A 16159-nucleotide genomic window follows, 5' to 3' on the forward strand; every position below is an offset into this window, starting at 1 on the left:
TTACACTGACAGAGGAAACATTCATGGTGCTGAGGAACATGCACGTCTTTAACCCTTTAATGCTCTCAACAAGAACTCAACTTTCAAAATTTTATGGATGATTTTTCAGCTGCTGCTTCAGGTTGACACATAAGTTAGAAATGGTGTTTTCTTAAAGTAAGAATACCAATGTTTTTTACGTTTAACACAAGCCAATCAGGGAGTAGATACAGCCCAAAAAAGATTATTTAAATACAGCTTATTTTACCCAGCTATTTACATTATACTAATGGTCAGGCACGTGCACAGACATTTTTGGGGGCAGGTGCTCAAGCCTAAAAAAAGGGCACCCATCACCAAAATTATTAATAAAATTAAATAATAATAAAAAAACAGTAGAATATTTAACTAATTTACTTATTTTGTTAACACATTCAGTACACATCTAATCAAATAACTCAAATTATCAAGCTGCTAAATAAAAACAGGCAAAAACAAGGCCATATTGTGCATGCTTTTTAATAACCAAACATCTCATACTGATACATCTCCCTCATGTGCTTTACTGGTAGATGGCCTAATCCAGGATAAAAGAGAGCTGCTACCCTGAGCTGCTGCTGTAGTTCCTTTTTTTCTGCTTTTGTAACCTTTCTTTTCTTGGCAGTATGCTGCAAAATTTATAAATGAGATAAATGTTGTGCATAATAATCAAGAGTGACTTACTGAAGGGGAGAACACAGTATACATCATTTTACTGTTTTCTGACAGAGTTGAAGCATTACACTAATAATATACCATTACTAGTATCAATTTACCTCACCAGACTGTCATGTAGCTCAACTTAAGACCTACCTTTGATCAGAAACCCACTTTGGGTAGTTAATGTTAACAATGGGCCTATTATTATGCCAATAAAATCAAATAAAATAATATAAAATCAAATAAAAGCTAAATAACATTTTCATATTTATTCATCATTTTTTGTACGCTGTTCTATATCATAGAGCATTATATTTAGCCTTCTACATATATTAGTTTGTGATGTTAATTACCTAGCAAAATTATTCCTCATTTGTAAACCTCAACTGTTGAAGAATAAATGTTTGCATGAAAATAACTCCTTGACTAAAGGTGACTTTTCCTACACAGTGGTTTGGCCAGGATGCTGTAATTATATAATATTGTGTGTTTGTGTCTATTTTCAACACTTTACTGTCAGAGCTACTTCACATTCTCCTGGAAATTGTTTGTGCTCATGATTTTTTTTTTCTTCAGGCTATTTCTTCATGGCAATTTCCTCATCCAGGGCAAAAGGGCAGGTGCTTGAGCACCACTAGGGGTCTATCTGTGCACGTGCCTGCTAATGGTTGAGCAGATCATTAAAGGGTTAAAAGTGCCACAAGTTTAGTTAAACTTGCTTTTAAATTAATTCTGCCAAAATTCTGTTGTTTTAGGTTATTGGGATATATACAGTATCTATACCTTGAATGTACTACCCAAATAAAAAAATGGAACAGTATAGAAAATGCAAATAAAATAGATGCAGTGTTTTTTACATTTACATCGACTCTTATTCCATCTTATATGAACCCAAAATATTTCATGTTTTGTCTGGTCAACTTCATTCTTAACATACACATACATGCATTTTAAGTTACAACACATTCTAAAAAAAAATGGAACAGGGCAATTTAGTCCTCGTAATAAGGTTAAAAAACAACTAAATAATGACGTGATTTCAAACAGGTGATGTGAACAGCTGATTATAATCATGAATTGGCACAGATCATGTTCAGATGGAAGGAAGAAAAAAGCTTGTTAAGTTGGTTTACAGGCTTAAAAGAACAATCTTATATTTTTCTAAATGACCGCTTCAGTTTATACTAACAGCATTTACTTTTACTTCTACTTTTAATAATTAAGTACATTTAATATCAAATTACTTTTAATACTTAAATACATCAGATACTTTTAGACTTTTACTCAAGTAATATTTTAAAAGGTGACTTTTACTTCTATCTAAGTAAATTTCTGGTAAGATACTTGTACTTTTACTCAAGTATGGCCTTCAGGTACTTTATACAGCACTGGAGGTTTACACTGGGAAGCACAAGTTGGGGATGTAGCTCAGTGGTAGAGCGCATGCTTCGCATGTATGAGGTCCTGGGTTCAATTCCCAGCATCTCTGTTCAGAAGCTTTTAATTAGGGACCATGTCTTGCCTGTCGGTCTTATTCTCTACAATAGCGCTGTCGAGCCACAGCAATCCTGCCATGTTACAAAAGGGGATGTAGCTCAGTGGTAGAGCGCATGCTTTGCATGAATGAGGTCCTGGGTTCAATCCCCAGCATCTCCATTCAGAAGCTTCTAATTAGGGACCATGTCTTGCCTGTCGGTCTTATTCTCTACAATAGAGCTATAGAACCACATCAATCCTGCTGTGTCAGAAAAGGGGATGTAGCTCAGTGGTAGAGCGCATGCTTTGCATGTATGAGGTCCAGGGTTCAATCCCCTGCATCTCCAGCTTGTTGTTTCACTCACTTGAAACAAATTCAAGTTTGCTTCCACACCCGATAGCTTTAAGAATTAGCACTTTCAAGCACACATTCCAGTGCTTACTCGTGCACAGGGACATTTTTCAGTGTGTGACCTTTCTTTGCTGTGCTGCCATGGCCTTGGGCTAAGGCATCGCTCTCGTAAACCAAATCTCACAGCTCATTCCCAGAGTGTGTCTTATTCGTGCTTTGTTTTTAATGTCACAGACAAAATGCTCCTTGAAAAATACACTTGGCCAATAAAGACTCAATCACAAGTTTTTTCTTTTGTAAACTTCACCTGACTGAAAGATCAACGGCTATAGGACAGCACAAGAGAACTTAATACATCAAAGCTGTAATTCCACAGCAGCATCTTACTGCTACACAGGGATTGTAGCTTATATTAAACCGTTCAAATATCCGGGTAGTTGTTTCAGACCCTGTTAGAACATCAAGTTCTTTTGAAGAAAATCTTCTACTCCAGTGTCGTTTACTGAATATGAGAAAACAAGCCTTTGAATTCTTAAGTGTACACTAGGAGAGACTTAAACACACACACTTATAATAAGTCTTCCAATTTATTAGGTATATGAAGCAGGCTTATATAGTATGTGTCTGCATGAGAAATGTGAGCCTATGCCTAAACTTAGTTGAATTTTAATGGTGAGATAGCCCGAAGCTAAGTTAATGGTTAGGGAGCTGGGATTAGAGAACACACAAAAAAACCTATATAAATAGGTGCTATGGTTAACTATTGCTGGGATGTGTAACTCTGTTGCAACACAGAGGTCAAAGGAGAAGGACAAATGCCAAAAGTTTATGAACACTTTTTTATTCTATCTATCAGTTCCCCTTTTTCAGGCCCAAAAGGCCTGATCTAAATAATACAATTGTTTCTGGGCCTGGGAATGAGATTCTGTGAATGGAAATTTATTATTTTATTAGTTATTTGCATTAAACTTATAAGTTTCTGCTTTCTTAGTTCAATTAGCAGAGGTAGAAGAGACTTTTGGAAGGTTTCTTAGGTCCAGAGATATGTTGACCTTGGCATGGGCATCTTGCTTCCGTGGGAATGCATGGGTGTCAGGACTGTTTGTGTGGGGGTGCACGCGGGCTTTTGATAAGGGTGCATTCTTGTGGAAGTACGCCATGTTTCTAACAAACTGACTATTCTTGTAGGATGATAAACAAGTTTGGTTTGGGAAGCTGACCTTGAGCTGGGTTGCTGAGCAGAGTTAGCCTGAAGGGGCAGTAAGCGGGGTATAAATACTGTGATAGGGCAGACAGAGTCGCCCTTTCTCTCCTGTAAAGGCACGTGTGCGTTTGCATTGAGATTGGCCCTCAGCTCAGCTGCTTTTATCATTATCCCGGTTGTCTGTGTCAATCTTTAAGGGTTATTTTGAATTCCCACAACACATTCAGGTCAGAAACATGTGATTATTTTAATTAGCCAAACTTAATTGCCCTGCTGTGAAAGTTAGCAAGTCATGTGACCCGTGTGTACCGTCCAATGAAACATCTGCGTGTGTGTCTCTGTGGAGCAATCGGTTAGCGCGTTTGGCTGTTAACCAAAAGGTTGGTGGTTCGAGCCCACCCAGGGACGTGTGTCTATTATTGCACAACCTGCCTGTTGATCAAATGGATATGAGACACAACAACAATGTGTAGTCCCACAGAATAGTGGAAATAAGTAACTGAAAACATCCAGTAAACAACAGTCCTACAAGCACAAATATCCACCTGATAAGTCACCGGAGACCAACTGTCCAAAGTGGAAAAACGTTCTTTTGGTTTCTGTAGCTGTTAAATGAAGATACTCGCCCAACGTGGGGCTCGAACCCACAACCCTGAGATTAAGAGTCTCATGCTCTACCGACTGAGCTAGCCAGGCTTAAGCAACATGTCAGAACAGACAGCTCATCGATCAGACCATCAGAGAGATGTAGGTTTAATTCACTAACATCACGACCAGATTAAGAACTATTTCACAGTTTACACACAATTCAGAATAAGTAACAGAAACAGACACAGACTTACTGTCACTGTATTGTATTATAGTGTTAAATTGTAGCATATTTTATTGAGATTATGTTTTAATGCTGTATTTTCTTAAATGTATTTAATCCAGCACAATGGACAACCCAACAAGTTAAAATAACCCATCATGTGTTCTGTCCAATATTTACACAGTGCTGGTTGCCAAATAACACATTTTCACCTGCATTCAGACTTTTCTTTCCTGTATACCAATGCAGGCCATTGCAGGTCTACAACATGTTACAAAAACACTTGGGACATTTTATTTTTACTTTCTTTATCTTGCCGGTGTCACGTTGTATTGAAACTAAAATAAATAAATAAAAACTTTGTGTTTAGGTTCATTCATCATCTTAACACAAATTACAAACTAATCAAGCTCGGCAAATTTCAGACATTGTTCACATAAACAAAAATCTCAGTTGGAAGCACAAGGTGATTCATTTATTTATAGACGGTGCTGTTTATGGTTTTACACTTAAAAACATGAACAGTTGAAAAATAACAACAAACACGACAACTATTCTGCCCCTGCTCGTGTGTGTGTGTGGCTACAAGCTTGACAGATAGACAACAGGTTTCCCAAGAAAAGCCGGACACCAAAATTCTCCTCAAAGCTTTACTTAAGACTCACTGTAAAACTGTAAAGCAGACATACAAAATGTGTCTTAGTTACATTTGTTTCCTGAGTGCATTTACATGACATAAAATGAATAGAACCCAAATCGTTAGCTGAAAGCTAACTTCTATGGAAAAACCCATATTTAGAGTCTTTGCTGGGAATGGCGTTCACAACCACTCCAACAGGCCACTCGTTTCTCTTGACTTGAGTATCTTTAAGAAGCACAACATCCTTCTGACAGGTTTGGCTTGTCCACGTGCCACTTTTGCCTTGGTTGAAGTGAAGGCAGATACTCTTGACGCCAGCGTTTCCAGAATGCATCAGCCAGAGCCTGGACCTGCTTCCACTGCTTGCAGTAGAGGTCTTTGAGTTTGTACTCTCCTGGTGGTGGCGAAACTGGATCAATCTTTTGAGTCAAGAGCATAGCAGGTGTCAAAACAGTGGGCATGTCTGGATCAGAAGAGACGGGAACTAGCGGTCTGGCATTCATAATGGCCATAACTTCGGACATGAGCGTGACCAGAACCTCATGAGTCAGATGGACCGTTTTTGTCTTAAGCAGCAAGGCATCCAGTATTCTACGAGCAACACCTATCATACGCTCCCACACTCCACCCATGTGTGAGGAGTGGGGAGGGTTGAATGTCCATGAGCTGCCTCGGTCTTGAAGATCGGTTGCCAGTTCGGGGTCTTCGGGGTTTATTTTAAGCTCCTTGCACGCCCCGACGAAGTTTGTTCCTCTGTCAGAACGGAAGTGATGGACAGGACCACGGACAGCTATGAATCTTCTCAATGCATTTACAAAGCTTGAGGAAGACAGAGATTCAAGCACTTCAATGTGCACAGCTCTTGAAACTAGGCATGTGAAGATGCCCAGCGTTTATCCTCTACAATGCCACCTCGAGTTCATCTTGCACTGATGATCCATGGGCCAAATACGTCGACACCTACATTTGTGAATGGAGGACCTGGGTTGAGTCGTTCAGCAGGTAAGTTTGACATTTTTTGTTCTTCCATTCTTCCTCTTAACTTATTACAGATCACACATTTATGTATGACGTTTAACACTAGCCTTTTGCCTCCAATCATCCACAGACCAGCAGAACGGACTGCACCTTCTGTCAGATGCCTGCCCTGATGTGCGACCTGCTCATGGTAATGCCTTACCAATAATGTAGCTGTGTGGTGCTTCTTGGGAATGATTATCGGGTGTTTCTCTTCCCAGAGTATGTCAGCCAATGGGATGCGCCCTCCAACTCTCAGCAGGCCATCTGCGTCCACAATGGGGTTAAGCTTCCTCAGAGGACTGAACTTAGGGATGACATCGCCCCTGGAAAGACTTTTAAACTCTTCTGCAAACACATCATGTTGGGCATTTCTTATTATTACCAGTTTTGCTTGCGTCAGTGCATCCGTTTTGCTGTTCAAACTTTTCAGACAGCTTCTGACCTTGAGTATGAGCTTGGCTATAGCCCTACTGAGTGTCCTCCAACTGGAGAAGTGTTCAAATCGGTGTGACCCCAACTCACTTTCAGAAGCATTGGTTGTGAAAGCTGTAACCTGCTGTGGGTGTATATCTTTGTCTGCGTCAGGGTCTATGAGCTCAAAAGTCTCTCATTGTGAGCAGGTGTCTCTGGACAAGAAAGCTGGGCCTTTAAACCAGTTGGTGTCTTTCAACACAGCTGCTGGCACTGAGCGGGTCCCATGGTCTGCAGGGTTGTGTTCTGAGCTGACAAAGTGCCACTGTTCAGGGCTTGTGGACCTCTTGATGCGGGCAACTCTGTTGGCTACGTATACATAAAATCTTCTACTTGTGTTGTGAATGTAGCCCAAAACAATCTGACTGTCAGTGTAGAATGTGGTCTTGTGGATGTCTATGTCCAGTTCGTCAGTGATCAAGTCTGCCATTTCAGTGGCCAAGACAGCAGCACAAAGTTCCAATCGTGGAATGGTGTGAGGACGGTGTGGGGCCAGCTTTGACTTGCCCATGAGGAATCCAATGTAACTGTTTCCCTCCATGTCCGTTGCTTTGAGGTAGGCCACTGCTGATATGGCCATAGTGGATGCATCAGAGAAGACACAGAGTTCTCTGTGTCTTGCGGAGTGCAGAGAAATGGGCACATAGGCTCTGTTTATCTGAAGCTGTTCAAGATCAAGAAATGAGTCAGTCCACAGTCTCCACTGTTCTTCCTTCGGCGCTGGTAGAGGATCATGCCATTCAGCTTGTTTGGTAGACAGCTCTCTGACCAAAGCCTTCCCTTGGATAGTTATAGGTGACACGTATCCCAGGGGATCATAAAGGCCATTAACAGTAGACAAGATTCCCCTTCTAGTGAATGGCTTCCGTTCTCTGGAAACATGGAAGGTGAAAGTGTCAGACTGTAGGTTCCAGATAAGACCTAGACTCCGTTGTAGTGGCAAGGGGTCTACGGTTAACTCCAAATCCACTAGGTATTTGGCCCTCTCTTCTTAAGGAAAAGCATCCATCACAGCCCGGCTGTTGGATGCTATTTTGTGTAACTTGATGCTTGACTCTGCTAACATTTCCTTTGTTCTTTTCAGGACCGAGATGGCTTCACCTTCAGTGGGAAAAGAGGAAAGCCCATCATCAACGTAGAAGTTCCTCATGATGAATTCTTTAGCTTCAGCACCATGTTCTTTCTTACCATGCAAGGCTGCTTTTCTCAGGCCATATATGGCTACTACAGGGGAGGGAGAATTTCCAAACACATGCACTTTCATGTGATACTCAGTGATACGTTCTTCCTGGACGATGAAGCAATAAAACATCTGTTGAATATCGTCTGTCACGGCTATGGCCTCTTTGCAGAAACGCATGAGGACACCCAGTAGGGTATTGTTCATGTCAGGCCCTCGTAGAAGAACATCGTTGAGGGAAAGGCCCTCGTGTTTGGCGCTAGAGTCAAACACCACACAGATCTGGTCTTTTTTCTGTGGGTGATAGACACTGAAGACCGGTAAGTACCAGCGTTCTTATTGTGGTGTCAGCACTGGAGCAAGCTCTGCTTGGTCTGCGTCAAACATAGCTTGCATAAATTTGAAGAAATGTTCCTTCATGCCTTGTTTCTTTTCCAGCATACGGCACAGGGACGTGAGACGATTGATGGCGTGTTGTATGTTGTAGGTTGTTGGCCTGAAGGGCAGAGGTGCTACCCAACAGTTTGCTTCATCCAAGTAAACCTCTCTTTCCATGAGGTCAAGGAAAAGCTCATCTTCAATAGACATGCCAAGCCTGTCATCATGCTGTGTTTTTTGAAACACATTTCTGCTCAGGCTGTCTACCTCGTTACTGTGACAATGCAGAGACACTTGGGAAGCTGTGGGGAGGCTCAAGGCCTCCAATCTTTTCTTTTACGACTAAGCTGCTGGTGCATGGGCTGAGAATGGAGTGCTGCCAACACACCTGCACACTGGTTCTGAAGACGCTGACACCGGTTGTCCTGTGAGTTCGTCCCAGGCACACGTCTCCGATAATCACCCATCCAGGTGCACAAGGTTTGTCACTGTTACACTCCTTGCACTGCACAGACTTGTCACAGTTTTTGGCCACATGAGTAGATGATGGACAGCACTTGAAACAGATGTGTTTTTCCTTCAGATATGCTTTTCTTTCATCCAGTGTTTTGTTTCTGAAGCCGCGACACTTTCTTAGTGGATGTGGCTTGTTATGTAAAGGGCACTGTTTGTCAGGATTATCAGGTTGGGTTGCTGTGGTGCCGCCACTGTCGTTGCTGTCAGCTGAGACTTCAGTCTTTTTTAAAGCAACTGATGTTCTCACCTGATTACTGGTTAGGCTACTCTTTTCTGTCTTGGCTACGCACCATGATCCTGTTATGCTGGCAAAGCTGGGGTCATTGCGTGTTTTTGCTTGTTCACAGATGAAGTTTACGAAGACTGAGAATGGTGGGTATGGAATCCTGTGTTGTTCTTTGTAACGTGATCCAACAGTAATCCACTTTTCTTGTAGGGTGTGCAGGAGTTTCTGGACTATGGGACTGACTCTGCGGGAGGTGTTAAGATATGAGAGGCCAGGTAAGTATCCATCTGTCCTAGCTGCTTCGAGCTCCATGAGAATGTCTCCAAGTTCCATTAGCTTGTGATTATCCCTGACTGAGATTTTGGGGAAATCTTCAACCTTTTTGAGGAGGGCGTTCTCAATCACCTCCGGTGAGCTGTAAACATCTTCCAGTCTCTGCCACAACATCCTGAGTCCTGAAGGTGGATTGTGAATGTGTACTGCTCTGATTCTTTTAGCTTGCTTGGATGATGATGGCCCAAGCCATTTGCACAGCAGATCGAGTTCCTCTCTAGAAGAGAGCTTTTAGTCATCATCAACTAAGCCGAGGACAGATGTCTTCCAGGCCCAATAGTTCTCCGGCTTGTCATCAAACTTTAGCAGGCCTGAACTCACTAACTCACATCGCATCAGGTACTTCCCTAGGTCAGTTGTAGCTGCTGCACTGAATGGGCTGGTGTTGTACATAGGGAATGAATGTGTTTGATATGGCTGGGGAGGCCTGTATTCATTGTTGATATGGTTAATGTTATGGGAGAATTCCCTGTAGCTGTATGGTCTGTTCTGTGCAGTGCTAGTGTGCTGTTGTGAAGTCCAGGTGGCTTGTCCTTGTGACGAGTGATGTGGGGCTAATTCAGTAAACTCATGATCACTGATTTCACTTGATGGCATACCACTCTGATTCCTGCAGCTCTGAACACCATTGTCCATGGTAGGCTGGCGCACTGGTGAATGTGAGGTCATAGGTGGTTTTACATCAGGAGGCGAGGCTGTGAATGAGTTTAATGTGTTGGCTGTTACACTCTGATAGAACTGGCGACCCGGCTGTTGAACAGGCATCTGCACTGCAGCATTTTCACCATGTAGTTCAGCTGGGGTCTGAGGCAGCATGCTGTTTTTTCTCTGCTGAGGTGGGCTCATTTGTTCATATTCTTCGGCAGCTGCCTCTAGTATTTCAGCTTTTGCTTGCCCAGCTGCAGCCGCTTTTTCCATTCTCAATTCATGCAAGTTAGCTTGAATTATAGCTTGCTGCTTTAACATCTCTGCTTCTTGTTTAGCGAACGCCAGCTCTGCACGTGTAGCTTCGGCTTTAGCACGTGCTTTCAAGGCGAGAGAGCTAGCTACAGAAAGTTTGCTGGTTCGTGAGCAGCTGGATATTTGTGATCACGTTTCCAGTTCCTCAAAATCCACATCTTTTTTGTTCTGTGTCATGATGATTGCTTGAGTTCATTTTCTACTCACAGGTTGGAGGATCGATGGCCGTTGGAAAACATTTGCCTTTTTACTATTCTGCCCCTGCTCGTGTGTGTGTGTGGCTACAAGCTCGACAGATAGACAACAGGTTTCCCAAGAAAAGCCGGACGCCGAAATTCTCCTCAAAGCTTTACTTAAGACTCACTGTAAAACTGTAAAGCAGACATACAAAATATGTCTTAGTTACATTTGTTTCCTAAGTGCATTTACATGACACTGTACATTAAAATGAATATAACCCAAAACATTAGCTATTAGCTAACTACTATGGAAAAAACCATATAGATGCTAGTGGTTAGCATTTACAAATTACTCAAGAGATTTAGAACTTATTTTCATCCATTAACCAAGGTTTAAATCAGAGATAGTCTAAGTATAAAGTTATACAGCAACTGAACATAAAAACACTCACAGGCAAATGTTTTCCTGGCCATATAGACCTTTTCAAATGAATATTCATGAGTCCAGGAAGTGACGTAGATGTTCCTAAGACGCTTCCGCTTGGTGGTACACAGCGCTCAGAACAACAGCGATTGAGCACAACTGCTTCGATTCTTTTGCGCTAGTTCAGTTGTGATTTATTGACAGTATGTCTAAATTTAAGTTAGGACCATGTTGTTCGGTTGGCGGATGTTCCCTCAGGCCAGGTACAAACTTGCTTTCAGAAATTAAGGTGAACAGATTTCCAAAAGAACGCACAGCGAAACGCTTGGATTGCTGCTATAAATAGAGACGGCTGGATACCCACCATCAACTCTTATAATAAATGTAATATATATTATTTCATAATAAAATATTGTAAACAAATGTACTCAGTTGAACGCTGTTCTTATGGTGTCTTGTCCCTGACGTTTAGCTTGAGTGTATTAAAATACGCAGGCACTTAATATTTGTATTAATAGAACAAAATAAACATAAACTAACATAAGCCTTAAAAAGTTTACATTTTCCTTAGAATACGATGTAAAAGCCATAACTTTATAGGACTATATTTTGGGGAAATGTCACTATATGAAATTATATTAACTAGGGCTGTCGAAGTTAACGCGATAATAACGCATTAACGCGATCTCAATTTAACGCGATTAAAAAAAATAGTGCCGTTAACGCAAATTCTATTTGGCCCTGCGAGTCATCCGTAGTTTATGTTGAGACTTGACCGTGCACGGCATCTCTCATTAAGACAGCGTTTCTCAAATGTAACCGAGCGTCGTAGCATCGTAGCACTTGCTTAATAAAGAAATAAATACACGGTATATTCACAAGTTGTCGGGAGCAGAACACTTTTATTACTTTTTCTGTTATGGTACCGAATAGCGGACAGCTAGAGTCGTTAGCCAAGCATGCTATTCCATGAACTATGGAAGCCCCAAAGGGTCAAAAAACACTCACTTAGTGTAGAAACGTCCATCAAACCATTGTCACGATACAAGCACAGAAAAGTCTGTTACAATAACTACGCCTTATCCCACCTAAAGCACCGCTGATCTACAATGTTTGCTGATGGAGAAATTTTAACCTACAATCTGACATATATACGAAGTCAAGGGTCTCTGCTGGATAGTATTACTGCCTAGTATGTGAGTGAATAAAACTCCCTTACAGTTTTCTCTTGTCCCAGCAGTTTTTAACATAAGTACATTTAGCATAAAATGTGTTCACCATTTTAATTGTAACATTTCACTTAAAAATCCTTGTTTTCTATAACATTTACACAGATTTTTTTTTTATGCGATTAATCGCGATTAACTATATGAAATTCTGAGATTAATCGCGATAAAAATTTTTAATCGTTTGACAGCCCTAATATTAACAGCTTAATTAGCTGTATTAATTAGCTTAGCTTAATTAGTAAATGACACGCAGACCTGTAAAGAAACATGGTTCTACTTTTGTAATACAAAAAGTAAACATACTACAGTATTTATGAATACATTGTGCTTACTGTAAAATATTTCATGTATTTCCAGTTAGGCTAAAAAAAAAATCGTTTTAGCATTAGCTAATATGTTCTAATTCATATGATAAGTAATTCACTGTGGTTTGTCATATTTGTATCATATTATAATGGCTCTTAGCTCAACAGACACAAAAGGGGAGATGACACAATAATTATTTTAATAATTAATTGTATGTGTCCAAACTGCGGTAAGCTTTCACTGCCTCTCTGGTGTAAACACACTCCGTTTCAACAGGGTAGTGATACACGGCTGGGTATGTTACCTCAGGCAAACGTTTTAGGTCAGCGGAAAAACACCGACTTCTTAAATTCTTCTCAAAAAAGGCTGGTAAAGATACTTGATGATCTATCATTCATTTCTGCTAATATCGCGTTTGTTCCGCGTTCGGGAGACTCGCAAAGTACGAGCTCGTCATGTTGACAGCTGGATTGATGTTTAAAAATGGCGCTACCGGAAAAGCGAAAGGAACAGACATGCGCAGTAGCGTTGTTATTGTTTACCCTCAATGAAACGGTCTATAATGCAGAGCAAGAAAACCACAACTGATCAGTCTCCTCATACAGTCCAAAACTACCCACGGGAACAGTGAAGGTACAAATGAACTCTACTGCGATAAATCCTGACCACTAGGGGTCTCCCTTGCCCAATGTAAATAACAGAACATCACAAATAGTTTAACCTAAAGATTTATACTTTTATTATTACTATTTACTTATTAATGTTTACTGTGTAATTATTTACCTATTAATTACACAGTATAATTCATTCATGGTTAACCATTTCTCCCAAACACTCACTATATTTGATATTTTTATGTTTTAGCTTGTTGGTACAATCTGATGAGTCACACTTGTGTCTAAGTGCTGATAAATGACCAAAGCGGCTTCAAAACTGTGAGCATCATTTCTGTAAAATGTGAATGCGCTGAAGTTTTTTGAGATCACTCTGTGTATTAAAACTCTTTCCACACTGTGAGCACTGATATGGTTTATCTTCAGTGTGAATGCGCTGGTGTATTTTAAGCTCACTCTTTGTATTAAAACTCTTTCCACATTGTGAGCACTGCGACGGTTTCTCTCCAGTGTGAATGCGCTGGTGTATTTTAAGCTCACTCTTTGTATTAAAACTCTTTCCACACTGTGAGCACTGATATGGTCTCTCCAGTGTGAATGCGCTGGTGTATTTTAAGCTCACTCTTCTTATTAAAACTCTTTCCAAACTGTGAACCAGGGTTATTATCGTTAACGAAAACGAACGAAATAACGAAAACTGAAATTGAAAAAACATTTTCGTTAACTGAAATAAATAAAAACGGTAATTAAAAGAAAAAACGATAACTAACTGAAACTGTATTTTGCGTTTACAAAACTAACTAAAACGTACTAAAATTATAGATGAAATAGCCTTCGTTTTCGTGTTTGTCTATTTATGAGCATTGTGAACTGATATGAAATCGATTATTTCCACTCGAGCAGTTTTACGTTAGCTACCGGTCTTTCCCAATCCGCTCCCTCCTCACTAACACTTCCACTACAGAGGGACACTCCACGTGAACGCGCAAACGGAGGCGGAGTGGAGAGGGGGAGTGAGTAGGGAGCGGATTGAGATTGGGGAGCTGCTCCCTGACGGCACTTCATGTTTACAAAAAGACTGTTTCTTTTTCTGCTCACCACGCTGCAAAATGACCACAGCAAAAGTTAAGTTCATGTTTTTCTCAGATTTAGCTCCCTGATGTGTGTCTCATTAATTATTTTATATTATTATTAGGGCTGTCATAATCGCGATTAACGCGTTACATTTTTAATCGCGATAAAAAAAAAATTCTCAAGATGAAACATTTTAATCAAACTATTTTTATTGGGCTCTTTGTGCCACGTAAATGTGTGTCTCTGTGGTTAATTGCATTTCTTAAAAGTGCATGAAGCAGAACGCTGATTAAGAACAATATAATGGCCAGTGATAGCTCAGTGGTTAAGGTACTGGACTAGTAAACAGAAGGCTGCCGGTTCAAGCCACCACCAAGTTGTCACTGATGGGTCCTTGAGCAAGGCCCTTAACCCTCAATTGCTCATTGTGTTCCGCTCATCGTGTAAGTTGCTTTGTATAAAAGCGTCTGCTAAATGCTGAAAATGTAAAAATAAGCACAGGCGGACACGGTCAATTTTGAGACCTTCCCTACACACTTGCTCCCTGTGCCCTATAGTACACTTAACATTCTTAAAAGACCAGAAAATATATTTGTAATTCACATTACATGACCAGTGAGACGTTAGAAAACAACATTCATTTTCTTAGAATAGCCCTTTTTTTAAGAAAAAATTGTTCTTGTGTAAATTACAAGTGCAGGAAAAACTACGGCAGATACAAAAGGTGCACTGGGGCCCATGGCAGGGGGGCCTCCACAACATGAACTCAACCACTCACCTCACTGCCCCCCAACTGGCTGCACTCGCCAGGTCGTTATTATTATATTACAATATTTTCGTTAAGTAAAATTAAAAGAACTGAAACTGTGCAGTAAAAATACCAGAGGCAGGAATTTGGACCTGAAGTGTAACTTCTGAGTGACATTTAATTCATTCTGATCAGCTATCAGCATCTGCAATTTGTTAAGGGGGCCCAACATTATTTATCGCGTGACAGCACTAATTATTATGTTCATGTGTGTCCTTTTCAGCAGCAGTATTGCATACATTTTGCACCTAAGGCTGCTATCTTGTGGATTGTTACAGTTTTTGTGGACAGTTGGTTGTTCAACAGTAATTGAATACATTTTTTAAATGGTGTCTTTTGTTGAGTTTTTATTACACAATACTTACTCTGCCCTTTTTGAATCCTGCACCTGAAAAATAATCCAAAGTATAAAAAAACTAAAACTAATACTAGAACTAATAAAAACTAAACTAAAACTAAGCATTAAACAAATAATAAAAACTAATAAAAACTAGAAAACCCACTCTAAAAACTAATTAAAACTAACTGAATTAGAGAAAAACGAAATAAAACTAAACTATAATGAAAAATCCAAAACTATTATAACCTTGCTGTGAACACTGATACAATTTCTCTCTAGTGTGAATGCGCTGGTGTCTTTTCAGAACACTTTGATAATTAAAACTCTTCCCACACTGTAAGCACTGATATGGTTTTTCTCCAGTGTGAATGCGCTGGTGTATTTTGAGATAACTCTGTATTTTAAAACTCTTTCCACACTGTGAGCACTGATACGGTTTCTCTCCAGTGTGAATGCGCTGATGTATTTTAAGCTCACTCTTTGTATTAAAACTCTTTCCACACTGTGAGCACCAATACGGTTTCTCTCCAGTGTGAATGCGCTGGTGTATTTTGAGATGACTCTGTGTATTAAAAGTCTTTCCACACTGTGAACACTGATACAGTTTCTCTCCAGTGTGAATGCGCTGGTGTATTTTGAGATGACTCTGTGTATTAAACCTCTTTCCACACTGTGAGCACTGATACGGTTTCTCTCCAGTGTGAATACGCTGGTGGATTTTAAGCTCACTCTTTGTATTAAAACTATTTCCACACTGTGAGCACTGATACGGTTTCTCTCCAGTGTGAATGCGCTGGTGTATTTTGAGATGACTCGGTCTATTAAAACTCTTTCCACACTGTGAGCACTGATACGGTTTCTCTCCAGTGTGAATGCGCTGGTGGATTTTGAGACTAGACTGTGTATAAAAACTATTTCCACACTGTGAGCACTGGTACGG

The 16159-nt window shown here is 40.4% G+C and overlaps 4 non-coding genes and 1 pseudogene across 4 annotated transcripts; 3 read left to right on the forward strand and 2 right to left on the reverse strand.

Moving 5' to 3' along the window:
- Positions 1 to 16159, reverse strand: part of LOC134326480 (E3 ubiquitin/ISG15 ligase TRIM25-like) — a 514462-nt pseudogene that overhangs the window by 396561 nt on the left and 101742 nt on the right.
- Positions 2096 to 2167, forward strand: trnaa-cgc (transfer RNA alanine (anticodon CGC)). The gene has a single exon. It is a non-coding gene; the product is annotated as a tRNA-Ala (tRNA).
- On the forward strand, positions 2263 to 2334 carry trnaa-ugc (transfer RNA alanine (anticodon UGC)). The gene has a single exon. It is a non-coding gene; the product is annotated as a tRNA-Ala (tRNA).
- On the forward strand, positions 2430 to 2501 carry trnaa-ugc (transfer RNA alanine (anticodon UGC)). Its single transcript has one exon. It is a non-coding gene; the product is annotated as a tRNA-Ala (tRNA).
- On the reverse strand, positions 4334 to 4406 carry trnak-cuu (transfer RNA lysine (anticodon CUU)). Its single transcript has one exon. It is a non-coding gene; the product is annotated as a tRNA-Lys (tRNA).

This window comes from Trichomycterus rosablanca, chromosome 14 (genome assembly GCF_030014385.1).
Source record: "Trichomycterus rosablanca isolate fTriRos1 chromosome 14, fTriRos1.hap1, whole genome shotgun sequence".
Classification (NCBI taxonomy): domain Eukaryota; kingdom Metazoa; phylum Chordata; class Actinopteri; order Siluriformes; family Trichomycteridae; genus Trichomycterus; species Trichomycterus rosablanca.